Raw genomic sequence first — 25,184 nt, forward strand, 5'->3', positions numbered from 1 at the left:
AGACTGGCGGGGAGGAGGTTTGGGGAGGGGAGGGAGCGCGGGGGAGAGGGAGGGACGGAGCGGTGGCTGGGAGGTGGGGCCGGCGGGCGGGCGGGCGGCTGCAGCTGCCGCCGGCGTCTCGGGGGCTCCAGGCTGCGGGGTGGACGCAGCGCCGAGCGATCCGCAGCGGAGCCGTGCGAGGCCGCCGGAGCCCCGGCCCCGAGCCCCGAGCCCCGAGCCAGCGCCACCGTCGCCGCGCGCCAGCCGGCCCTGGACACGCCGCCGCCGCCGCCAGGAAGGCAGCCGGCGCCGAACAAGTTGCAAGCGCGCTTCTCCGCCCGGGGAAAGTTTCCCCCGCGGCCGCCGGCGGGAGTTGGCGTGGGGTCCCGCTGCGGCTGCTGGAAGGTAGGGGGTTCCGCACCTCCGTGCCCTCCGCGCGCCCCGCTGCTGCGCCCCCGGGGACTTGGAGACCCCACGCGCGCTCCCCGGGCGACTGTTGGGCACGGTCCGGGGTGGGGATGGCACGCGGGAGGGATCCCGGAACGGTCCGGGGAGGGGGGGGGGGAAGCCCAGAAACCAAGTTGTACTTCAACCAGCTTGGGGAGGAGACCGGGGAGACTTGCTCACCCCGATCCCCGCCCCGGATCCCTGCCCGGGAATCCGCGGACTAGAGGCTTCCCCCCGGACAGGTGCAGCCCCAGTCAGCGCTGGGCGCTCTGGGTGGGTGAGTGGAGGGTGCCAGAAGGATGGGGGGGGGTGGCAGGTGTGATTAACAAGGTTGGGGGTCTCAGCGGGGGCTGCGCCCCGAGGGCGGGGGGGGGGGTGGTACGCGCCACGCCACTCGGTAGGAGATCAGGTGGGGACTGGGGATTAGGAGCGAGGACCGGGGCCGGGAAGATTGTCCGGCCCAGCCAGGGCACGGAGCACGAGCCGCCTTTGGGGTCCCTACAGCGGGGCGGGGCGGGGGCGCCAAGCTTTCCTCCCGGGTCCCCCTCATCCGGTACGCGGTGTGCGCGGTTTGGGGGAAGCGAAGCACAGACTCGGTGGGGGCTCGGTGGGTCCGAGCCTCTGGCACATCCAGATTTAGGGGGTGTGCTAGGAATCCTCCGGGAGGGTTTCTCGGCTCGGGCGGGCTCGCGCCAGCTTTGGATCCCCGCTGGATTGAAGTGAGGTGGCCCCCGCCAGGGGGAGCCATTTCCCGACCCTTTCGCCCACAGGAAGGCGAGAGTCCTGGTTCCTGCTAGACAAACGCACCGAAATCGGGGACCTGGAACCACAGACTCTCCAACACACGCGGGGGCCCGCGCGGAGGAGCACCCCGGGCCGGGCCAGGCGGCGGGGGAGAGGCCCGAGCGTGAAGCTGGGGTGCACCGTGTGCTGGAAAGCTCGGTGGTGGTCAGGAGGTGCGTGATCTTGGGGATCACGCAGGGTGTATGGGTGAAAAAAACATTCACCCCCAGAAAAACACAAACGGAGAGAAACTTTACACTAACAGCGAATTGGTGTAGAGAAAGAGGAGAAGAGGGTAAACTTGTGAGGTTTCTTTGTAGTCAGAACCCCATATTGCTGAATGCACCCTTTTTGTAAAAGTTATACCTTTGTTCCCCGGATGCGGCCAGATCCCTCCCTGGTGTGGGCTGCCTGGGGGTCTTATCCAGCCTCTCTGTGGGCGCAAGTAAGCCGGGTGGCCCAGTACTGGGGTGATGAGGGCCCCTTAAAGATTTTAGCAGTCCGAGCTGAAGTGGGAATTTCTCAGCGGTGGACAGGAGTCCCTCTCGCCTGCGTCTGAGTCTACAGGCCACATTCATCTGGTCATTTCACAGTTGGTGGAAACCTGCTGGGTGTCCCGTTTTCTTAGCTCAGGGCTCCTGTGTGTTGAGTCTGCGTATCTGTGCCCAGGCCATGGGAAGCGAGAAGGCTGCTGGCATCTGGGGCTCTGTCATGTGCGGGGCTGTTCCACACTGAAGGGACCCTGGAGGGACCGTTGCCTTATTTCTCTCTAATTTCCTGCCCCTTCTCTACACCTCAAAAGAGTACAAACGAGCAGATCAAAAAACTCCAGTGGCCTATGGGAAGTTTTCATTTTTCTCTTGGCTAGAAATGTGTGCGCATTGGACAGCCGCCTCCCCTCCCCTGTCCCCAGAGTCCCCCTGCAAAGGTGATAGAGATGGGGCGGTCCCCGAAAAAGAGTTTAGTTGAGGTTCTTGCTTTCCATATAGCCCAGCCGGTGTTTTTTGCTGGATGTTACCAAAATACCGTAGGACGGAGGTGCCGGAAAGAAAGATCAGCGTGATTATTTTGAACAGACAGGGTGGGGGGAGGAGACAGAGGAAAGGGTGGAGAAGCCCATGTCTCTGGATATGTCTTCAAGACATTCCACGGGGCCAGAAAACAAAAGGAATTTTTCATTTTGTTTTGTTGTTAGTGGCTCTTGTTTTTCTGCAGAAGAAAGCCTGCCCACAGCGGCCCTGGCCTTGGGGTCCCTGATGGCCTGCAACTCCTGTGTTGTCCCCCTTCTTTCTGTGCCCCACCCACAACCCACCCCACCTGCCCTAAGGAGAAGAGGGACTTGAGACTCCAAGGAAGTCTTGGAAATCTGGTCTCCTTATCTCCCGGTCCCTAAATCCATTCAAACACTGCACCTCGGGACCTCTTTACCCAACCCGAGGCTGAAATGGCAGTCTATCAGGGCATTTTCTAGAAGGGGAAGTTCATCTGGAGTTAGAGGCAGGATACTTTGGGTCATCGAGGAAGTAAGTAGTCCCTCCACCTTTAAGAAAATTCCATGTCTGCCTGGAAAGAGCTACCGAGTATACTGAATGAGGTTGTAATGGTCTGAGGGTGGGCTGGAACACGGGGTGCTGGCAAGGGACAGGTGGGGAAGGGGGTGTCGAGGCAAGGGGTGATGTCCCCCTGTGGGAGGGAGTAAGAAAGTGAGGAAGCAGCAAGGTTTGGGATCTCGGAGGGGGGCTGCTTTGAAATCCAACTTTTCTAGATCATCAGTGCTACTTTGGGTGAGTCACTTTCCCTCTCGAACGTGCTTTCCCGGTCTGTGAAATGAACGTGTGGGCCCAGGAGGCTCTGGGCTGGCTTACAGCTTAAAGGCAGGAGGGTGTAACTTTTTAGGGCAGAGGCAGCTCATTGCCCTGCCTCCAGTCCAGTGGAGGGCATCTCTCCTGCTGTCTTGCCCCAGCCCTCCGCTCCCCTGCACGACACAACGAACCAGGCTCGCATCTTCCATCAGATTGCTGTTTTGGACAGAGAAGGTAATGCCAGTGACCTGTGCCTGCTGGGAGCCCCGAGTCTATCTGAGAGCTCACGTGTTGCCATTCTCCGGATGCTTGTCCAGCCCTCACTCCCCTTCCCTGAGAAGAGCAAATGTTGGTGGCTGGGCTGCCCCTTTTAGGGACCCCTCTTTCCAGAGGGCTTGCTCTTCTGGCCTATTTCATTAGTCAAGAGAAGGAAAATCAGGAACATTTGTTCGTGCTCAGCTGGTACACAGTGAAGGGAGGGGGCCTTGGAAACCAGCACTCTGGTCCCCCGGAGCAGATGATCGGTCGATCGAGTATTTCTGCAACCTGATCCCATTAGGCAAACCTGCCAGCTTGGGCTCCTCCTGCTGTACGAGCTGGCATCTTGGACCCAAATCCGGCGGGGGTGTGCAGATAATGAAAGTCTTTTTAAAAAGAGAGAATGGGATGGTGAGCCCCCATGTGCGCAGCTGGCAAAGTACGTCTTTCCCGTCCGCACTTATTTTCAGGTCAGCCCTGGCCCCTCGTCCGCACCCAAGGCTGCTGGTCTAATTAGTGAATTGAACAACTCGAAGATGCGCAAAAAACGTGTTCCCTGGTTGTGTGCACGGGGCAGGTGCTGAGAGGCAACAGGGTGGTGTGGAAAGGTCACTGAACCGTAACTAGAGAGACTTGTGTTTGAGCCCTGATTCTGTTGCAAATGGAGCTGTGTGACCTCAGTGAGTCACTGCCCCTCTCTGAGCCTGTGTTGCCGTCTCTTCAGAGGTAGCATTGCGCGGTGGTTGGGCTGCCCGGGTTTGAATGTTGGCTTTCTCCTACTGATCAGCTGTGTGACCTTAGGCCATTCAACCTTTGGTGCCTCAGTTTCCTGATCTGCAAAATGGGACTACTAATATCTCATCAGATTGTTGTGACGAGGCAATGAGATAAAACGTGTAGGAGACTTAGTACCGTGCCCTGCATGTGGTCACTGCTCAACAAATGTTCCCTGTCATCACTGTCCTTATGTGAAATGGGAGGGGACAATGTTGATTCTTTGCAGCTCTGATATTCTGTGGCTTGGTGTATGTGTGCGTGTGTGTGAGACAGAGAGTATGTTCCATCCCCATGGCAGGAAGCCCAGTTTGACGTCACTGAAAATATCCTGGTTTCTGGCACTTGAGGGATGATATTTCATCAGCTAGTATTTGCCCATCCCTCTTCCCTTCCATCCTTTGTTTCCCGCCCTCAGCCATAGTATGAAGACCATATGTGCAGATAATGAGTTTAAGCTGATAAACAACTCCCAGATTCACCCAAATCAAAGGCCATCTTGCTAGAAGACACTTTTGAATGTAAAATAAATAATCTGGGCTTCTCTGCTATGTTGCATTAGGTCTGGCTGACCCTTCCCTCTTTGGATTCTGCCCCTTGGTCTGCTGTGGCGACACGGACCGGGCCGGGTGTGTGTCCCGGGCTTAATTAGCAGCCCTGGCGGGGGCAGCCTCCTCCAGACGCCCCCTCGCCCCCTCCAGCGAGGCTGGTGCTCTGAGCCACCCCAGGGATGGTCTTCGTGGTGGCACACATTTTGGGAGAGACAACGCTTCGTCTCACCTCCACCCATGAGGTTGGGTTAGATATTGTCCCCGTTTTACAGATTACAAAGCAAGGCTCAGAAGAACCAAACGAGCAGGTGGGCGTGCTGGGATGTGAACCTACGTCGACCTGATTGCCCATCCAGCGCTCCGAACCACGGTGTGATACTTGTCTTGCATCAGAACCTCCTGCGAGCTCCAAAGCCCCAGGAAAGCTACCTTTAAGATTCCTTCAGGCCCTCTCCTCCCTGCCTTTGCCCACCTTCCAGGCTCAGTGCCTTATGCGATTCCCTCTTTTCATCCTGCGTGGAATTTCCCAACCAATCTAGGGACAGTGAGGGGGAGAAGCTTTGGGGGACAACTGCTGCTTACAAGAGGGCGATGACCTTACTAAGCAACGAAAGGTTCCTGGAAGAGGATGCGCGTTGGAGTCACAGATGTGAGTTTGAACCTTGTTTCTGACACTTCCTGGCTCTATGGCTTTGGTTTCCTTATCTGTGAGAAGCAGCAGAGTAGGGACAATAACACCATTGAGCTAAGTCTCAGCGGCTATAGCATAGGTACGACGCCAGCCTCAGTGGCCTGACCCTGCAGGTGTAATTCCCGCTCACGTGCCTTGTGTGGCGCGGATCTCAGCTCCACACGGTCACCCAGGCACCCAGGCTGATGGTGACTCCACTGTCTCTGTAGCCGCACCTTCTGGAATCTCTCGCATCCGTAGTTACTGCCCAGGGGAGGAGAGAAGTGGGAAAGGCACGCTGACGCCCAACTGCCTCAGCCAGAAGGTGACCCGCGTCACCTGTCGCGTGGCCCCAAACCGGCTGCAAGGGAGGCTCCGGATGCCAGCGAGTGGCCGAATATCGGCCGAGCGCTAACTCCGCATTCACGCTTCCCAAAGAGAGTGCTTTGAGGATTGAGATGACGCGTTGAAGGCTTTTAACAGAGACCTAGCATGTAGTTGGCCCTCAAAACACGGAAGCTTCCGTTCCCTCGTTCGCGCTGCTCTTTATAGATTACAGATCGTGTGCATGGAAATGATCACAGGGCGGATCACAGAGTGCCCAGGATCCACTGGAGGGAGGTCGCGCCCAGAGAGGCCAAGGGACTTGCAAGGGAGTGTTCGGCAAGGGCACCAGGCTGGGGCCTTGATCTTTATTCAGCCCTGTGCTCCCATGGCCTCCTTCGGCTTACTGAAATTTCCTGCCCTGAGAACTCCTTCCAGGATCTTCCAGAACCTACCTTTGCTCCTGTCTCCTCCTCCCCTATGCTAATGGGGTGGGGTGGGGTGGAGTGGGGTGGGGGTAGGGAGGCAAGACTGCAGGAACTATCTGGACGCTGAGGGAGAAGTGGCAGGGGGGCTTGAGGGGAGAGAAGTCATTGTTCTAGGTATTCGTGGCAACAGCTGTAGACGTTTGGTCCCCGTACTGCTTTGGGAAGGCTGTGTAGACAAGCTTTGGAGTCCCCCTTGACGGCCTCTCCCCCCCCCCCCCCCCCGCCTCCCCCTGCCACCGCATCCCCCCATGGCACACAGGGTTACCTGTGGTTCCTGTCCCACCCGTGCTGGTCCTCTCGCTCCTTGTGGGATTGGGCAGGGAACGAGAGGGGGCCTCCAGCCCTGATTTTCTGCCAGCAGGAAGATGGTCAGACCCAGGTTTGAATCCTGCCTCTTCCACTTCGTGCTTCTTTATTTTTTCTGAGCCTCCATTTTTCTCCTCTGCAACACGGGCAGTATTTGAGAAGCCGCAAGCTAACCAGGCCGTGGTACGTAGTAGGGGGTCAACATGTTTGCATCTCTCTGGTCTCCCGCTTGCGTGACAAGGAAGAGTTGCCTTCGGCCAAGGGTCAGCACCTGAGGAGAGGCTAGAGGCCGGCCCAGCACCCTGGCCCGTAACCCCCCACTCCGGGATGTGCGGGCGCTGGGCTCCCACCCCCGGCGGCCTCAGCCTCTGCTCTCGTGTTGAACTAACACGGCTTCCATTGGAAATGGGAGAAGAATTTGGAGCTCTGGCCCTTGGACTTGGGCCCGTCTTTTGGAGACCAATTGCCTCGTGGGCGCTGGGTCTGGGGTGCCGCGGAGAGCCCCCTCCCGTGCTGCTGTCTCTCGGGCTGGGACGGATTGTGGCGCTCTCCCCGGCAGTGCTGTTCTCCCTGGCGGTGAGCCTCAGCCTCCTGGGGAGCAGCCCCCCCCCCCACCACCTGGTGCCTGACATTTAGGGCCCCCTCCAGCAGAGCGGGCGCTGGTGCTCATGTGGGTTTTAGCCCGCAGGGGAATGGAGCACTTCTCCAGCCAAGACGTAAACACCTCCAGAATAATGGGGCTTAACTGTCCCCCTCAAAGGAATAGCTTTTGGGTGGGAAGAGAGTGGCTCTTCCAGACGGGATTCTGAGGGGGCCCGAGCCCCCCCCCCCCCCGCAAGGCATAGGGGAAACTTGCATCTGGGGGCTGAGGAGCGTGGCCTTCTGCCAAAGCAGTCACCAAGATGCCAGGGAGGCAGGCTGACCCCTGAGAGGCACTGGCAGGCATGAAGGCCACTTGGGCCTGGGAGTTGGGCTTTGCGAGGTCCCCCCGACCCCGACCCCCCCCGACACCTCATTAGCTCCTGTCCCCTGGCCTAGCGTCGACAGCCTCTCACCTGGGACACTTGGAGCAGGGCCTTGGACCAGCTCGGGAGCCCCGAGAGGCAGCTGGTTTCCTGGGGCTCCCGTGACAGGGTATCACAGATGGGAGCTTGAAGCAGACAGACAATTTATTCTCTCACAGCTCTGGGGGCTATAAGCCCCAAATTAAGGTATTGGCAGGGCTCTAGGGGAGGGTCCTTTCTTGTTCCTACTTAGGTTCTGGTGGCTGTTGGCAATCCTTGGTGTCCCGTGGCTTATGGACACATCACCCAATATGTCCCTGTCATCACGCAGTGTCCTCCTGTGCCTATCCTTTCTCTCCTTCTGAGGACACCGGCCATATTGGATTAGGGTCTAATGACCTCATCCTGACTTAATCACATCTGGAAAGACCCTATATTTCTGAATAAGGACGAATAAGGACTCATGTGCAGGTACCAGGGGTTAGGAACGTTATCTATTTTTTGGGTACACCATCCACCCCATAATAGGTGGGTCCTACTATTGCCCCATTTGACAACCAAGAAAACCAACACAAAGAGATTAAATAATTTGCCAAGGTTCCCACAACTATCCAACTGGCGAGCAATTGGTAAATTGAGCTCGGTACTCAGCTCGGTATTTCAGCTTTCTTATCAATAAGGTGGGGATTTATAGCCGCCTCGCAGCCTAGTGGTGAGCACAGAGGAGGTCAATGTTTGCATTAAAACACACTTTATTGTCAGACAAGCACCTGCCAGATGCCGTTGTCCGTTTGTCCTCCCTCCCTCCCTCCCTCCCTCCCTCCGGACAGGCCTGGAGGGGTGCCGGGTGTTCAGTCTGGACTCAAGGAACATGGACGTATATCAATTGTAACCAGTTGCAGGTAGAATGTTTTCTAGAAAAAATGATTCGAAGTGGCTGAATGAGAAGCACCATCTATGTTCTTGCAGCCCACCTTTCTGGAGTTGCCTATCTTTTCCAGGCCCTTCCAGGTTAAGAATATCTCGTGGAGATGAATTGTTCCCACTTGGTATTTATCCTGGGCTCACCGGCAGCACCGGAAGTCACTGTGACTTCTGCAAGCTGGGCTGTTCTCCCCAGGGGCAATGTCTGGGCATCTCTGCCTGAGGAGGGGGCCTGGGTGGGGGGTGGGGGGCGATGAGCGGACAGCTTTCTGCTCTAGAGCCGGTCCCATAGGAGCCCCAGAGGGTTTGGGGGCTCAGCTGATGTGGTCGAGGGTTCAGAGATGAAGCCTGTCCCTGTGCAATGAAGGCAGAGGAATCAACACCCCACCAAAGGTTCGGAGTACAGCTTCTGAACATAAGGGCCTGGGTTCAAATCCCAGTTCAGCCACGTGCCATGGCCTTTGACAAATTCCTTGACTTCTCTGTGCCACCATTGTACCGCATAGAGTTTTGTGAAGATGAGACTAAAATGCATGAAGTGTATCTCCTAGGATTGAATGTGACACTTGAACAGTATTCAGTGAATGTTAGGATTATTCTCATTATTTTATCATTGGTTTCCATCAGTGGAATAAAGGCAGAGGCCCCATAGGGTGAAGCTCGGTGCCTGGGGTTGAATAGATGCTCAGGATGTACATGCTGAATGAATGAGTGATCACATCCTTCCTTGCAATGCACTGAGGACTCTAGCCATAAGCCCCTCTTATGTGGGAGCACTGGGGGTGCCATGAGAATAAACCCAGTGAAGGGCCTTAGCTGCCAAGAAAAAGTCAGGAAGGACATTTCTACCTGGAAGCAGGGGCAGCACAGCCCTCCTCATGGAGCAAGCACAAGTTAAGGCTTGGAGCATGCGGAAAGGGCAGGGCAGGGGAGCCTAGAAGGTTGTGGTCACCCCAGGCTGTGTGGTGGCCTGGTGGGGAGAGCCACATTTACGGTTCAGGTGTTCCCATGGCCAGTGGAGACACTGCCCCACTTCTCCATGTCCTCCCACTGCCCCTACCAAGCCAGTCCACCAGGACCTTTTTGCCAAGTAAACTCTACTTCTTTATTTGTTTTTATTTTATTTCTTTAACGTTTATTCATCTTTGAGAGACAGAGAGAGACAGAGCATGAGCAGGGAAGGGGCAGAGAGAGGGAGACACAGAAACCGAAGCAGGCTCCAGGCCCCGAGCCGTCAGCACAGAGCCCGACGCAGGGCTCGAACCCGCGAACCGCGAGATCGTGACCTGAGACGAAGTCGGACGCTCAACCGACTGAGCCACCCAGGCGTCCACCTCCAGTAAAGTCTACTTCTGACACGGGTCTCGAACTCACCACCCTGACATCAGGAATCAAATGTTCTACCAACTGAGCCAGCCAGGCACCCCTCCTTCAGGACTTTTACCGAACAGGTGCACCTCAGTCGAGGCAGCCGGATCTATGAAAATGCCAGCTGGATCACAGGCCCCTCATTCAATTTACAGACAAATTAGCTCTCAGATTCCCATTGCTCCCTACTGCCTTAAAAATAAAACTCAATTTACGGAAGCCCGACTTCCACACTTTGTTAGGACAAACATCTGTTGTGTAATGTGATCATCTTAGCCACCTTGCTCGTGCCCCTCCAGTGGATTCTCAATTGTGTTCAAAGGCTTTCTCACAGCCCTTGCTGCCTCGCTTCCTTTCCTTGTGCCCACTGGCACAGGGCTGCTCTTTACCACCACCCAACCCACCCCACCCCACCCGCCATTGCTCAACACTGCATCCCAGACACCTGGCCCACGCCTGGGAACCTGGCAGGCGCTGAGGGGGTGCCTCCCTCCATGGCCTCCTCTGCAATCAGTCTCTTCCAGGTTGTTTTGGATGATGGGCACAGCTAACGTGTACTGATCATGTGCAGTGTGCCAGGCACTTACAGGTCTGATCTCATCCAATAGAATAAGGGTTTACAGTCCCAGCTCTACCACTTACTAACTCCGCAGCCTTGGGGCACATAACTCAGCCTCTCTGTGCCTCATTTTCTCATCCGTAAAATGGGACCAAAAATAACACCTAATTTATTGAGTTGTTCTGAGGACGAAATAAATTGATTCGTGTCAAACTTATTTTCTTACAGTTTTGGAGAGGCTAGAAGTTCACGACCCAGGAGTCAGTAGGTTTGGTGAGTTCTGAGGTCTCTCTCCTTGGCTTGCAGATGGCTGCCTACTTGGGTCCTCGCGTGGCCTTTCTCTGTGCATATGCACCTGCCGTCTCCTGGGTGTCCAAATCTCCCCTTCTCCCTAAGGGCACTAGTCAGATTGGATTAGGACCCACCGCAACAGCCTTATTTTAACTTCATTGCCACTTTAAAGACCCCCCCCCCCCAATCTCCAAATACAATCACATTCAGAGGTATTGGGGGTTAGGGCCTCTACACATGAATTTGGGAGGGAACACGGTTTAGCCCATAATACCTTTTAATTCAGTACTATGATTGTCCCCATTTTTGTGGCTGAGGAAACTGGGGCACTGAGAGGTTAAGTCACTTGCCCAAGGTCCCACAGCTGGTAAGCAGGGGTATGGAAGTGCAAACCCAGGTGGTCTGAACCTCAAGTCTCCTCTCAAGCATTAGTGGGTCTGTCTCCTGGCCGTGCTCCTCTGTGGGACACTGGGGTCTCCCCTGCTGGAGCCAGCTTGTGTCTCCACAGCCCGAACGGGGAGAAAATCAGGATCCAGGGGTCTCAGAGGTCTCTCTCTTGGCCCTTGGTGCCTTCCAACCCCGATCCCTTGTCCAGTGGCCACTGCCAACCCTATGAGGGGATCGGGACGTTTCATCCTGCACCCGGACTAAGAAGGAGGCCAAGGCCACAGTGGGGCGGGAAGGAAGTGAGCAGGTCTCAGGAAATGAGGGCGATGATCACTTCCAGGGTTTTCGCTCCTCCATAGTTCATGTATTTGATTTTCTAGGAGTTCTCAGAAGCTCTTTGAAAATAGTCATGTTTTACTGGTGAAAGACTGGGGAAAAATAAATCAGAGTAAACATAATAAGAGAATAAGGGAACTACCATAAAAGTATATTCAATGGAAAGTAACTCTCAGGCTTAATCCAGTCTCCTCACCGAGGGACAACCAAAGTCACCAGCCTCTTGCCTCTCTCGAATTGTCCTCGAGGTAAATGAGCACATCTGTGTGCACGGCACCCTTCATTTTATGGTCCCGGTGGGGTTCTGTCCCTGATGCTCTGCGTCCTGCGTGTTTCCACTTGTTCTGTATCAGTGCGTGCACTTCTGCCTTGTTTTAGCTGGGTGTCCCTGAGCAAAGATTTGGGTGCAGTTCGTTTATGGGTGTGTGAGGCTGGTCCCAGAAAGGGGAGGGGGCAAGGAGGGGAGGAGAGCTAATAAAAAAATGTACTGAGTAGCCTACTGCTGTGGGCAACCCGGGACCCTGCCAGTGACGGGGGGGGGGGGGGGGGGGGCGGGGAGCACGCTCAGAATCATCCCAGTGAGTGGTCACCAGCTTCTGTTCTCTCATTGGTTGAGGGTTCCTCCTAGAACATCAGCGTCTGGATATTTCCAGCCTGCCTTCAGGCCAAGAGAGAGAAGGGGGTGCTTGAGGAGGGCCACCAGAGTGAGCAGAACCGTCCCCGGAAGCTGTAGTGAGTCTCCAGGCTGGACCTTGGGGGAATGGGAGAGGCGCAGCTCTCACTGTGAGGCATGTCTTGGGTTCCACTGCATGGGCCGCCATGATGTTTTTGCCTGATTCCCCACTGACGAACTGCAACGGTCCTCTCGCGCCCCCCGCTTTCCTGACACCCTACCAAGCAGACAGTCTGTTGAGAACACCTGTTGCAGAGTGGCCAGCTGGGCCAATGGCCGTCTTCTCTCTCCCATAGTTGCTTGGCCCTCTCTGGCCTCTTTCTGCTTCCTGCCCATCCTCACTTGGTCCTCACAGATGTCACTGTGACCCTTTCATCTTACAGGGTCCAGGAGGCCAGGCTAGGCGGGGTCTGTGGAAGAGCCCTGGGCCCTTCGGACGGGACCTATAGGAGAGAGGCCAGCAGGTCATGACAGAGGGTGACCTCCACCTTCCGCCAGGGTTGGATGAGGCCATCTGTGGCAGATCAAAGGGCTTTTTGTTGTTGTTGTTGTATTTTCTTTTCCAGTGGCTTCTTGCTGGGGAAGTGGGAGCCCGCTGCCAGCTGGCTCTTCCAGAGGCTAGATGAGCTGGAGGTCTCACTTCAGAGGGGCTAGAGTTGGGGCCACGGGTGGGAGCTGCCCAGGGCTCTTCCCCCGCCACCCCCCCCCCCCCCCCAGAGCCCAGAGAGGGACACTGGGGGCCAAGTTCAGAGTCTGATGCATCTCAGGAGATGCACTGCCACGGAACCGGCATGCAGGTTCAGGGCACCAGGAACCTGGACTGAAGCCCAACCACCCATCCCCACTGTCCCCCAACGGGAGACACCAGGAGAGCACTGGACTGGAGGTCCAGAGTCAGAGTCTGGGGTCTAGTCTTTGGCTCCAACTGGCTCTCCTCCCACCGCGGACTCCTGACATCCCATCCACATTCTGGTGTGGGTGCTGCTTTATTTTTGGGTCTCCTTCTGACTCTACGTCCTCCCCTCAGAGTCTCCAGTGGGGAATATGACCAAAAGCCTCGAATCCCCTGGAGAAAAGCACTCAGGAAGCCGAGGTGTGGTTGTTGATGGAAGCGGGGTGTTGTTTAAATAAATGAAGAGTGCAAGAGGAAAATCCATCGGCATTCTTTCCAGCAGCTGGGATGATATGCATAACATTTCCTTCCCTTCATTTGATAATTCTTCCTTCTCGAAGTAGTTGGAAGAAAGAGTCTGACGATTTGCTAAACAATGAGCTCCAATAAAAATATTCTTTTAAAAAGGTGGTTGCTATGTAATTGAATTGAAATGATGGGCAATTTTTGTTTCTAAATAGCCCAACCCCTCGCAAAGGTCTACTCAAACCTGTTTGAGAGGTACACGTGTGTGCAAAGAGAGAAAGAGCTCCCTGACAGAACGTCTTTGGCAAAACAATAATAATGCTAATAATATATTTGAAGGTGTGTGCGTGAGTTCATGCATGTCTTTTGGGTCTAAATGTATGGGATTAAAATTAACCACTGTTTTGGAAGGGAGAGTTCCAAAGGCAGCCGTAGCGTCCACGTGGCATTTGAACGGGAGCAGTGCGGAAGTAGCTTTCGGGTTCTGTAGATCTGAGTTCAAATCCTGGCTGTCGGCAGCTACGTGATCTTTGGCAAGCTGTTTTGCTTGTTTGCTTTTTGGATTTCCTTTATTCTTATTCTTCTTATTTTTATCCTAACTGAGCCTCTGTTTTGTCATCTGGAAAACAAGGACAGCACAGGCCAGATCAGGTGCTTCGCCTGGTGCCGGGTGTGGGGCCACCTGCCAGCTGGGTTTTCTTCCCTTCTCTGGTCTCTCCAGAAGCACAGCAGAATTTTTCCGAGTACGCACACTTCAAACGCTGTCATCCGAGGCCCAGCAAACCCCCATTTCATGGAAGGGAAGCCCGAGGTGCAGAGATTATGGAATTGCCTAGATTTCCCAGGGGGCGGAGGAGGATATGAGAGACTGGAGGGTTTGTCTGCACTTTCCCTCAAGGCCTGGCCTTTCCCAAGCAAAGGGGGGTGTGGTGGTGAGGTCTGCAGAATGCAGAAAGTAGGCGTTCCTTCCTGCCTTCTGTCTTTTCTTGTCTGTGCGCTGGAATTTTACTGAAGAGTTGAGACGGAGGGTAGGTAGGCACTCAGGCAGCTCTGAACAACAGAAACTCTAATAGGTCTTCCTCTTCTTTTTTTTAAGTCATTTATTTACTCATTTATTTTGAGAGAGAAAGAGCACAAACAGGGGAGGGGCAGAGAGAGAGAGAGGGAAAGAGAGAATCCCCAGTAGGCTCTGTGCTGTCAGCATGGAGCCCGATAGTAGGGCGTAGACCCAGGAACTGTGAGATCACGACCTGAGCTGAAATCAAAAGTCAGACGCTTCACCGACAGAGCCACCCAGGCGTTCCTTTTCTAATTGTAAAACAGTTTGTGCTTTTTAAAAGATTTTAAAATAAGTTTTTAATAGAGTAAATTAAAAAAAAATTTTTTAATGTTTATTTAATTTTGAGAGAGAGAAAGAGAGTGTGAGCAGAGGAGGGGCATACAGAGAGGGAGACACAGAATCCAAAGCAGGCTCTGGGCTCTGAGCTGTCAGCACAGAGCCCAAAGTGGGGCTCAAACCCACGAACTGTGAGATCATGACCTGAGCTGAAATCAAAACTCAGATGCTTAACCGACAGAGCCACCCAGGTGCCCCTCTTCTGGGTCTTTAAGCCCTGAGCTGTAGCCACCACAAGGAACTCTCTGGCTGGGGCTGGGTCCTCTTGCCTAGTCCTTTCCTCTCCCCAGCTCCTCCCTAGGCTCAGGACCCCTCTGTCCGTCCTTCTGGGCACACAGGGTTTCTGCTCTCCTGGCCACACCCAGAGGACCCCTAACCCCTGGTACAGGTGACTCAGGTGTGGTCCCCCTCCACCAGAGAGTGGGGAAGGAAACAGCCTCTCCAGCGCCCAGCTCATCCTCCTTTCCTGCCATCAAACCCTCTCAGAGGCCCTTTCTTGCTGACCCTGGACATCCTGCCCTCACACTCCTAAGGCTACCTAATTCCCAGGAACCGACTCAGGCACTGATCCAGAGATGCCCCTTCGAAGACACTATTCTTTTGAGAGCCTCCTGTAGGGAAGATAGTCTTCTTAGCCCACATCTGTCTTCTTTGTCCCTCCTGTCAGTTAGCAGGAGGCTACGAACAGAAGCAGCGCTCCCCCCGCCCCCCCCCATGGGTTCCGCAGGGCCTGTACCTGTGCCTTACGGCATCACGGAGGGCTGGATGACTGTACCTTTGGGCTGAGGAGAAACAGGATTGGGGCCAGGCCTGTCCCCACCAGTTCGGTGGGTAATGGCAAGAGAGCCACGTGGAGCAGTGTTTAGAGCTGGGGGCCTGGGGTCCAGCCATCCTGGGTGAATCCTGGCCCTGCCACTTTCTGGTTTGTGAAGAACCAGGCGGGGCGAGCCCGATTCTTCTTTTTCCTTCCGTGGACCCGGGATAACAGCGGTGAGGTTGGCGGAAGGCGGAAGGAGCCCAGCGGACATGCGCAGTGCTGAGCAGAGCGCGGGACACGCCTCCCCGCGAGCATGTGCTTGCCGCCCGCCGGCAGCGAGTCCCCGGGAGTTTGGGAGGCGGTGAGCCAGACCGCCAAGGAAGGTGTTGGCCGAAGCTGGGGGGTGTCCGGCACGGCATCCATTTCTGGAGTCCCACCTTCACTTCCCGGACGCGGACGGGGTGCGGGGTGCCCGCCTCTGCCGCCCCCGCCCCCCCCAACCCCCCAATCTCCATAGAAGGTAAAGACTAGAGGTGCAGACAGAGCTGTTCCCGAGGAAGTACTGTGTTGACACAAGCTGCGGACCCAGTTTCAGGCACGTTTTGCTAAAAATGGCCTCAAAGGACAGATTTGCAGATGTTAAGGAACGTTTTAGTATTTTTTAGCCCCCACCCCCTGGCCCTTTGTTTTGAATTTTCGCGTGAGTGTTGGGGAAAGAACAGGAAGGAGCCATGTGGCCTAGTTGAGGGGAGAAAATGAGATTGCTTGGTTCTCATTTGCAGCCAAAGGCACTGTGAGTTCTGCAAATGTTAATAAAGACGAAAGCAGTCAGACAAGGGAGGCCTCCTGGGCTGCGGGAAACACCGCCGCCTGGTAGCCCCTCCCTGGGTTTGTGTATTACCGCTTCGGAAAAGGGCAACTCTCGGTGAGGTAAGATCACCAGTCTCAGCAGCATTGGGGAAAATCCCTTTCTTATAGCCCAGGGACCAGCAGGAGAACAACGCCTGGCCTGCTCTTGGCCGAGGCTCTTGTCTGCATGCTGAGATCCTTGCCAGCAGCCAGTCTGGGCGCTGTCCCCACCGTTTACTGCTTAGCAGGTAAGAGCTGAAAAAGGTGACCGTCGTGTGTTTCTGCCTTTTCTGGTGGTTCCTACTTGTTTGGGAAAGGTCCCCTGGAGTAGAGAGAAAGAGCCCCCCCCCCCCAAGTTAGAAATGGGGAGGTGGTTCAAGTTCTAGCTTTGGCGCAGGCTCGCTGTGTGACCTCGGGCAAGGCACTAACCCTCTCTGGGCTCGTTTGCCGTCTCTCAAACCCAGGGCGAGAACCAAAACCAAGCAAAACCACACTGGCCCAGAGACAAATTATTTTCGCGGGTGGCTTAGCAGGGTTAGTGTGGGAATCAGATTCAAACAAGCCAAAGAATGAGGACAGGCTTGGGCTTGGGCTTTTCTCTGTTTCTCTAGAACCATCCTGAGTTGCAAGAAGGCTGAGCCACTTAAAGCAGCAAGGGTTCCCGAGGCCAGCCCTGAGTAGCAGGAGCGACATGATGTGTGGTCCCCGGATAGCAAAAAATTGTCATCCCAGATCCCAACTCTGACTGACTGGTGGGACCCGGCTTGAGCCCTGTAGAAGGGTGGGGCCGGAAGGAGTGCCAGGATCCATTCTTGTTGTCGGCTGTGATTGGAAACAGGTGGGATGCTGGCACACGGGGAGGTTTGGGGAACCCTGGGTGGCAGGAGAGAGCCTAGGAATTGGGGAACCTGGGCGCCCTGCTTTGTTGCTGTGTGACCCAAGCCGCTGTGACCTTAGCTTTGTTGCTGTGTGACCCAAGCCGCTGGTTCTCAGTTGGGCTAGATTTTAAAATAATTATTCCTGCGTGTGACCATGCTCAGCAAGTTGGAGTGGTACAGGGAGGCTGGACTTGTCCAGTCACCCGGCATGTGTATTTTGAAGAGGCTGCTGAAGGGACTTTAATGTGACTTCGTTCTGGTAGAGGAGGTCTCACTGATGGACAGCCGCGGACACGCTATTTAGGCCTCGTGTCACCCCTCAGTGTAGGGGGGGTATTAGAATTTCCCCCCACTCTTACATTAATTTGTGAGGTGTCAGTATGCTGTAAGGAGGATGGCCTAGCCAGTGGCTACAATGAGCAAAGCACACAGACCAAAGGTGCAAAACAGCGGCCCTGTAGACCACAACTGAGCTGCGGGTGTGTTTTGTGTAAGGTGTACAATGTCTAAAACACAGAATGAACCCAACGTTGAAATATTGGGAGGGGCGCCTGGATGGCTCAGTCGGTTGAGCGTCTGACCCTGGCTCAGGTTCATGATCTCACTGTTCATGAGTTCGAGCCCCGCGTGGGGTCCTGTGCTGACAGCTCCGAGCCTGGAGCCTGCCTCGGATTCTGTGTCTCCCTCTCTCTCTCTGCCCCTCCCACCCACGCTCTGTCTCTCTCTCTCAAAAATGAATAAACAGTTTTAAAAATGAAAAAAAAAAAAGACATATTGGGAAATGTAACCAAAGTTGAGTAGACAGACTGTGTGACCCAACAATGCCACCCTTAGGTATCTATCCCATAGCAGTGCATATGAATGCTCCCCAAAGGTCGTGTATGAGAATGCTCATGACGTCCCCGTCCATGGCAGGCAATTCCCGGAAACCATCCAGATGTCCAGAAAGAATGAATATAGGCCCCCGGTGGAGTACGATGCAGCAGAAAATGGGCTCCTGCTGCTGATGTCACTTGGAAGAATCTCAGAATCCCGGCGTGGAGTAAAAGACACCAGATGTGAAAGAGTCTACACGGCGCAGTTCTGTTTATATGAGGTTCAAGGTTGGCCAGGCGAAGCCGTGGCGTTAGAAGGCACAATAGTGATGACCTTTGGGCAGCAGTTGGGGAGTGCCTGGAAGGGCACGAGGGCTTCCGGGTGCTGGGCGGTTTGTTCCCTTATTCTGGTGGGTACTCTTGTAGGTATGTGTAGTTCGTAGACGGTTATCGAGCTCTTTGCTTCGGATGGTGTGTACTTTTCTGTGTAGATGTTACATTTCAGTTTTATTTATGTCTTTACTTAAATATTTCTGCGCGCGTGTGTGCGTGAGTGGGGGAGGGGCAGAGAGAGAATCCCAAGCAGGCTCCGCGCTGTCAGCATGGAGCCCGACGTGAGGCTCTAACTCACGAACGGTGGCATTAAGACCTGAGCTGAAAGCAAGAGTCGGGCGCTTAACCTACGGAGCCACCCCGGTGCCCCTCTATTTCATTTTTAAAAATTCCGTTAACGCAACAGAAAACACGAGGATTCTAACCAGTTGAAGGAAGTACTGAGAGGTGTAGCATATAAGTCTAGGTTCTGCTTTCCTTGACGAGGGGGACTCTCGGAGAGTCTGCGTCCCTAGCTAGCAAGAGTGGGCTGCGGTGAGCAGGGTTTTGGCTGGGATTTGCATTTGGAACCCATGAGAAAATGCTGCCCTCTGGGCCTCCCAACCCCCATCAGAGAGAAGAGCTTTGCAAGTGATGGGTGAATTAGAAGGACCCGGTCGTGCTGGCATGCAATTCTGACTGTGTCTAAATTTACCATCTTGGTGACTTTTGGGTGTTAGTCTCTCTGGGCCTCAATTTACCCCTTGGTAAAGTGGGAAGAGTAACACCCGCGTCTAAGGAATGTTCTGAGGTTAGGACAAGCCCATGGTTAGAGAATGCACGGCCCGCCTCGTGGCCACGGATGCTTATAGAGCCACATCTGTCCACGGCCCCAGCTGGCCTGGGGCCGTCCCCTCCTGCTGCTGGGAGGGGGGGCTTGGTGGACTCCAGGTATGGCCACAGGGTTCCCTTTGCAGATGTTGGGCTGGGAGATGGGAAGATGGGAGATGGGCCATTCTCTGGGGCCTTGGCAGTGTCCTCCTGCCTGGCCCAGCGCCGTGCACCAGCTCCCCACTTGCTTGGAAGGGCAGGGCCTTCCTCCGGCCGGTCAGGGCCAGGCGCGCGGCGAGGTGCTGATCGCAGCAAATACTGCCGGGCGCTCCGGGACAGGCGGGCAACTGCTTTGCCTTGTGGGGCAGCTGGCGCCCAGAACATTCCATCTTCGCTCGTTGCTCCTTCCTCGTCTGTCCGCCCGCGGCAGCCAGGGCAGCCCTTCCTCAGGGGCATGGGTCTCCCGGACTCTGCCGCCTCCCAGAAATCACCCGGGCAGCGGGGTGTGGGGACCAAGGGACTTGCGCTGTCCTGGCTTCAGGAGCCCTGTCTGGAAAGTGGGTGTTAACCCTACCTGGCTCATCCCTAGGTTCGAGGATCCTAGCTATCCGGTTGGGCATATTACCGGTGCCGCTTTTCTGGCCATGAGAAGCCACCAAGTGGGCTATTTGGAGTTGACTTTAGTGTAAAGGATGTGGTTTGAAACGGCCTCATTGTCTCAGAACAGTCTGTTTTGATTTATTCGACTGTGGGAATTTGAAAATGGCCCAAATGTTTTCCCTCTTGTTCGCTCTCTCCAGCACGCCGATTTCCTCTTGCACACCCCCTCTCGCATCCCTCTCGCTCACTCAGCCTCGTGCACACTTGTTCACGCTCTTCTCACAGACACTTAAAGTGTCAGCGGGACTTCAGGTGGCCCAGGAGTTTTCCCCCCACCTCAGGGGCTCATGCTTTCTCAACTGTGTGCACTTGTACTCACACCCAGACTCCCCTGCCTCTGTGCCCCTCTCCGGCTCTCTCGTTCCCCCTCCCCCTGCACCCTGCACCCCCTGAGTGCCAGCAGAGCCATGAGGTCGGGAGACCTGGTTCTCCCCCTGCCTGCCTCTTTTACCAACCGGCTCCGTGGCTGTGTGACAGGGGCCAAGTCGCTCAGCCTCTCTGGGCCTCAGTTTCCTGCCTCCCAGCAGAGGCAAGGCTACCGGTTTACTCTTAGAGAGATCATCATTTTTTAATGCGGTATTTCAGATGCTCTGAGATAAGGTTCTTTCCACATCTTCAATTCCCTGACTGTGCAGTTGAATGGATTCAGTCTCATTACCCAGACAGCGTGCTGACCTGAAATTACTTTGTAGCCTTTTCCTGGTACTGAAGAGACATCATTTTATTTTGAACTAGGAATTAACACAAGGTCAGGAGAAAATAGAAAGTTCAAGAGGATGATTCACTCTTGACTTAAGGGAGACATCATGTCATGGCATCTCACTTGGACTTGTTCCTCTTAATTCTCCCAGATGTCTCCCCCGCAGAGGTGACTGAGGAAATGGGGGGCAGCGGTTAGTTTGATGCTGCTAATGGGGGAGGGGTGGTGGGATCAGGACAGAGACCCTGTGTTTCCTGCTTGGAATCCACCCAGAGGATCCACTTCAGGGGCGCCTGGTGGCTCATTTGGTTAAGCGTCCGACTCTTGATCTCAGCTCAGGTCTTGATCTCAGGGTGGTGAGCTCTGTGCTGGGCATGAAACCTACTTAAAGGAAAAAAAAAAAAAGAAAAGGATCCATTTCATTCTGTGTCCTCTTCTGTCCCTGCCCCGGCTTCTATCGACAGAGAGCTAGAATTCATTGAGAACATACCACATACACACACTGTCCTACTGCACCCCCTGCAACAGCCCTGCAGGTCAAGTGTGAATGCCATGCCCGTTTTAGGGGCGCGATGAGAGGGATGTCACAGGGTGTATGGGTAGCAGAGTAGGGTCTTGCACTCGAGCGAAGCTTTGACCACCAAGCCGTGCTGTCCCGAGCGGCCTAACGGCAGAGTGGACAGATGAGACTTCAGGAGGGCGTCTGAGTTTTAATCCTGCTTTGCCACCAACTCCTTGTTTGTACCTTAGTCGAGTCCCTTTACCCTCCCTGGGCCCCAGTCACCCATTCTAAAATGGATGCGAGGGACCAGTTGGTCCCCGGATCCCTTTCCATTCTGTGGCTTTCTAAGTGATTAAGAGGCAGGGTGCTGTGGTTGAATCCTGCCTTAGGAGCCTGTGGGCCTGGACATGTTACCCAACTTCTCCGATGCTCAGGGTTCTCCCATGCAAAGTGGAGAGAAGATCAACCCCTATTGCATGAGGTTGCTATGGGGACTGAGCGAACAAAAGTACCTGGGACAATGCAAGCGCCCCTCTTCAGGCCCTGCCAGTTCTTATGGTGGTTTTAGGATCTGTCTTGGCAGACCCTTTGCCTAGGGATGGGGGCTCGTTGCCTGGCACAGAGGGTCCCCCGTTCCAGAATTGGAGGCGTTCTATCCCCAAGTGATGTTGCACATAGGTTGCCATGATGCCTTTACGTTAAAAGAAAAAAATTGGCTACCAGTATGGCTTGCACTTCCTTTCTTCTTTTAATGTTTACTTATTTTTGAGAGAGAGACAGAGCATGAGTGGGGGAGGGGCAGAGAGAGAGGAAGACACAGAATCAACGCGGGGCTTGAACTCATAAACCTGAGCCGAAGTCGGATGCTTCACCAACTGAGCCACCCAGGCGCCCCTGCCTTGGGGTTCTTAACCAAGGTACCACCTTGGGGACTATAGATACTAAAGTGAAAAGGACCTGGGCTGATTTAGTCTAGTGGCATTCAACTTGTAGCCATAGAACTCAAAGAAAGTTCCACACGGAGCCTGCAAGAAACCACTCAGCATGGAGCTGCCCTGTTGGAGGAGTCATAGGGGCTGTGCCATCCGCCCCAAGTTCTCTCTCCACGTTGACAGCTTCTGATGCCCTGGGAAACCCATTTTGAGAATCACAGGCCATTGGGTGATAGATAATGAAACTGTAGAGCCTGAAAGGGACAGTAACTCATCCAGGAATCAGAAGTAACCACGTCTGCTAAAATACTTTCGTTAGCAGAATCATTTTCTGTCTTTGTAAGAGCTTGCCTGTGTTTCTTTTGCTCATTGATCTTAATTAATCACCTAGAGACGTGTCTTTCAATATTGACACTTATTTAGCAGCTGACATTTCTGAATTATCCTCTCTCCTACCTTCCTCACAGCCATAGGTAAAGGCTGGATAGATATTTATTGTTAAATCAAGGAAAATGGGGCTTTTTATTTGGAAGCTTTGCAAACACAGTATTTACCCAAATAATCCTGCCTGAATTTGCAGGTGGTTGGACACCAAAGGAAACGTATTTGACCTAAACAAAAAAACTAACAAATTGTGACCATTCCGTGTCCACAGATGTGGTGGTTTTGGGGGTCTCTCAAGGGCTCTATTTAAATCTCTCCCCACTCCCTGCATTCTGCCTTTTGCAGTGCCCCCACCCCAGTTTGGTTTTCGGAGATCACATGGTATTCCTCCCTCAAAACCTAATTTCCTCACAGGCTTAGTCGGCAGTGACCTGCCACATGAAGAGCTTTAGTGAGACTCAGTAGGCGCGGGTCCCTGGCGTGGCTTCACGCCCACGGCATGTAAAACACCCCGGCGGCGAAAGCAAGACCAACGCTGGCCAAACATCTGGGGCATCAGAGCACAATGGGTCTCCCTGCCCCTTTTAAAGGCGACGTGACGTGGCCCAGGGAGGCTTGGTGACTTGCCCAAGGTCACGCGGTGACTTGGAGGCAGAACCCACGGCCTCCAGGTCTCCTAGAGGTCCTTTTCTACACAATGAACCCTGTCTTTGCTGAAGCGTGGCTGCCCTTCGCTTTATGATCTAGGTAACTGAAGCTGTCCTGCAGCAACTGTGTGGGCGAAGAGAGCGATGGAGGGAACTGTTAATTAGCGGCTGTTAGAGCACAGAAACCGGTTTCACTAGAGGCCATGCTGTAGGGCAGGTTGAGAGGTGAGGGCTTTCATTTGCCCCGCCCCCAGTGTGCCCCTTCCCAAGATGATGGGAGGCCCAAGACCGGAGAAGACCGGTTCCCAGCCTGCAAGTGTGGGAGAGACACATGCAAATTCAATTCGAGGCTGGACAGGCCTGCGCCCGGCTTCCCAGCACACCGTGAGCCCTGGGAGGGGGTAGGAGCACCGTCTTCTCCACGCCTGACCTTGACAGCCCGGCAGATGTGTTTACTCCTTCCTCTTCCCCTTGGGAGGCAGAGGTCTGGCAGGGTGGTTACACAGGCGGCCTCCGGGGCCTCGCTGCCTGGGGTTTAGATTGGCTCTTACTTCCTGTACCTGTGACCTGAGGCTAACTTCCTGTGTATCCATTTCCTCACATCTGTAGAATGGGGTCATAGTACCTTTCTAATTAGGCAGTGGGGAGGCCTTAGTGAGATAATCCACATAAAGCGCCTTAGGGCAAACGCTGTGCACCAGCTCCTGCTAGAGGAATCACAGACCAGTGGGTGTTTCTCCATTTTAAAAGTAACATTTATCACTTTTTTTCTGATTATGGAACTCACTCGCATACATATGCCAACGACCAAAAGATACCTATTGGTAAGATTTTGCTATATTTCTTTCCCGTTTTTTCCCTGTGCAGTGTGTGTGTGTGTGTTTAATTGGGTATGTACCATCAAAGTATAATTTTCTAAAACTCAGAAATCCTATGAGATCTACAAATCTACAATAAAAATCATAACCTTTGGGGTTATCTTCTCTATCAAACCGAAAAAAAAAATCTAATCTATTACAAGTTCTCACGCCGCTTTACATGAGTCAAGGTTACATTTCTCTAGAATCCTCTAGATCATTAAAGAATCCTTGGTGGGCCTACTAATCAATGCTTGAACAAAGACCCTCCTCTCCTCGCCTGGTTTCCAAGTTGGGGGTCATTTAGGTTAACAACATCTGTATGTTCTCTCGGACCACACTCTGGAAAACTGTGCATCTTGCCTTCTGCATAATATTACCTCATATCTATTTTCAGAAGGAAGTTTTGAGGAGGGACCAGGATTGCCCCAGATTTGCCACCTCCTCAGGGTGCCAGGGCAGCTGGACTTGTCTCCCTGCACATTTTCTTGGATTTGTCAATTTCTCCCCGCCCACCCTCTCTCCTGAACTTCTTGAGATCAGGGATTCGCTGAGTTTCCTGTCTTCCTGATCCTTCTCCTCTAAGCACCTGCTCTGTGGCACATTCTTCCGGGATGGGTGGTAAGAGGCCTGGCCTTTGTCAGTGGCGAGAGAGACTCATGTGCTGTTAGGAGTAAGCAGGACTTCTCTCCTGGGCTCGGCCGGAAGGACTCCACGCCTAAGCCATGTCAGATCTTTTTCTCTGCCCTTATCGCTGATTCTGTGGAATCATTGTGTTTAGGGGGCTTTCCACGTTCAGTCTAGAAAACCGTCTCGTCTCTTCACTGTAGGACTGACTGACTTCCTAACTTTCTTTCCTAATCTAAAGGAGTAAAAAGTTCTGGGCCACCTCAAGCTGGGGAGGGAGAGGCCTGACCCGGATTAATTTCCACACTATGAATTTTAAACCACTCTTGTTCCATGTGTTGGGAAAACCCATCAAAATGCTAATGGCTCTGTGGTCTTACCTCCCGCAGACGCTTTTTCTGCATTAGAATATATTTACATGGACTTGAGTGGGGGAGAATTACAGAGACGTGAGATGCCCTTTTCCCCAGATCCCACCGCAACCCAGTGGACTATAAAGTCTGAATTACGAGGCCCGGAGCCCCGTGTTTCTCGGAGGAAAGCGGCTGCTGGTTGTGGGGCTGGCCCCTTCCCTCGGCTCCAGTTACGAGTTCTTAGCTTTTGGCTTCCTTACTGGCTGCAGGGTGGCCAGTTTGGAAACATCTCTATTACTGTCGTGTGGCTTTTTAAAACTGCTTCTCTCAGAGGCGGCATATCCTCGGACAGGCACTCCTGTGTGTGTGAGACCACACCGTGGACCCATGTGGAGTTCAAGGTCTGGAACATGTTGAGACACAATTCGTACCAAAGTCAACTTCAGCACTAAGACGGCGTCTGCTATTCTTGAGCCACGTACTAGAAGCACTGGGCTGTTTTAGAAATCTTTGAAACCCCAGGTATCTTTGGCCTGAGAACCTCTCAGATGCGTCCTCGGGAGGACAGACCCTATGGGGACAGCCCAGCGCAGGCTGGACTCAGCCAAGGGGCTCCGGGGAC

General features: G+C 54.0%; 1 protein-coding gene across 4 annotated transcripts in view; it reads left to right on the plus strand.

Moving 5' to 3' along the window:
• The first annotated feature begins 278 nt into the window (after positions 1 to 278).
• The window catches only part of TSPAN18 (tetraspanin 18), a 185,183-nt gene continuing 160,277 nt past the window's right edge, over positions 279 to 25,184 (plus strand). For 3 of the 4 annotated variants that reach the window (XM_042904300.1, XM_042904302.1, XM_042904303.1), the window contains exon 1: positions 279 to 384. The gene's annotated coding sequence lies outside the window, so the exon portion shown is untranslated. Of the gene's footprint in view, positions 385 to 15,648; positions 15,736 to 25,184 lie in introns of those variants that run through there. The other variant, XM_042904301.1, reaches the window with a different exon arrangement.

This window comes from Panthera leo, chromosome D1 (genome assembly GCF_018350215.1).
Source record: "Panthera leo isolate Ple1 chromosome D1, P.leo_Ple1_pat1.1, whole genome shotgun sequence".
Lineage (NCBI taxonomy): Eukaryota > Metazoa > Chordata > Mammalia > Carnivora > Felidae > Panthera > Panthera leo.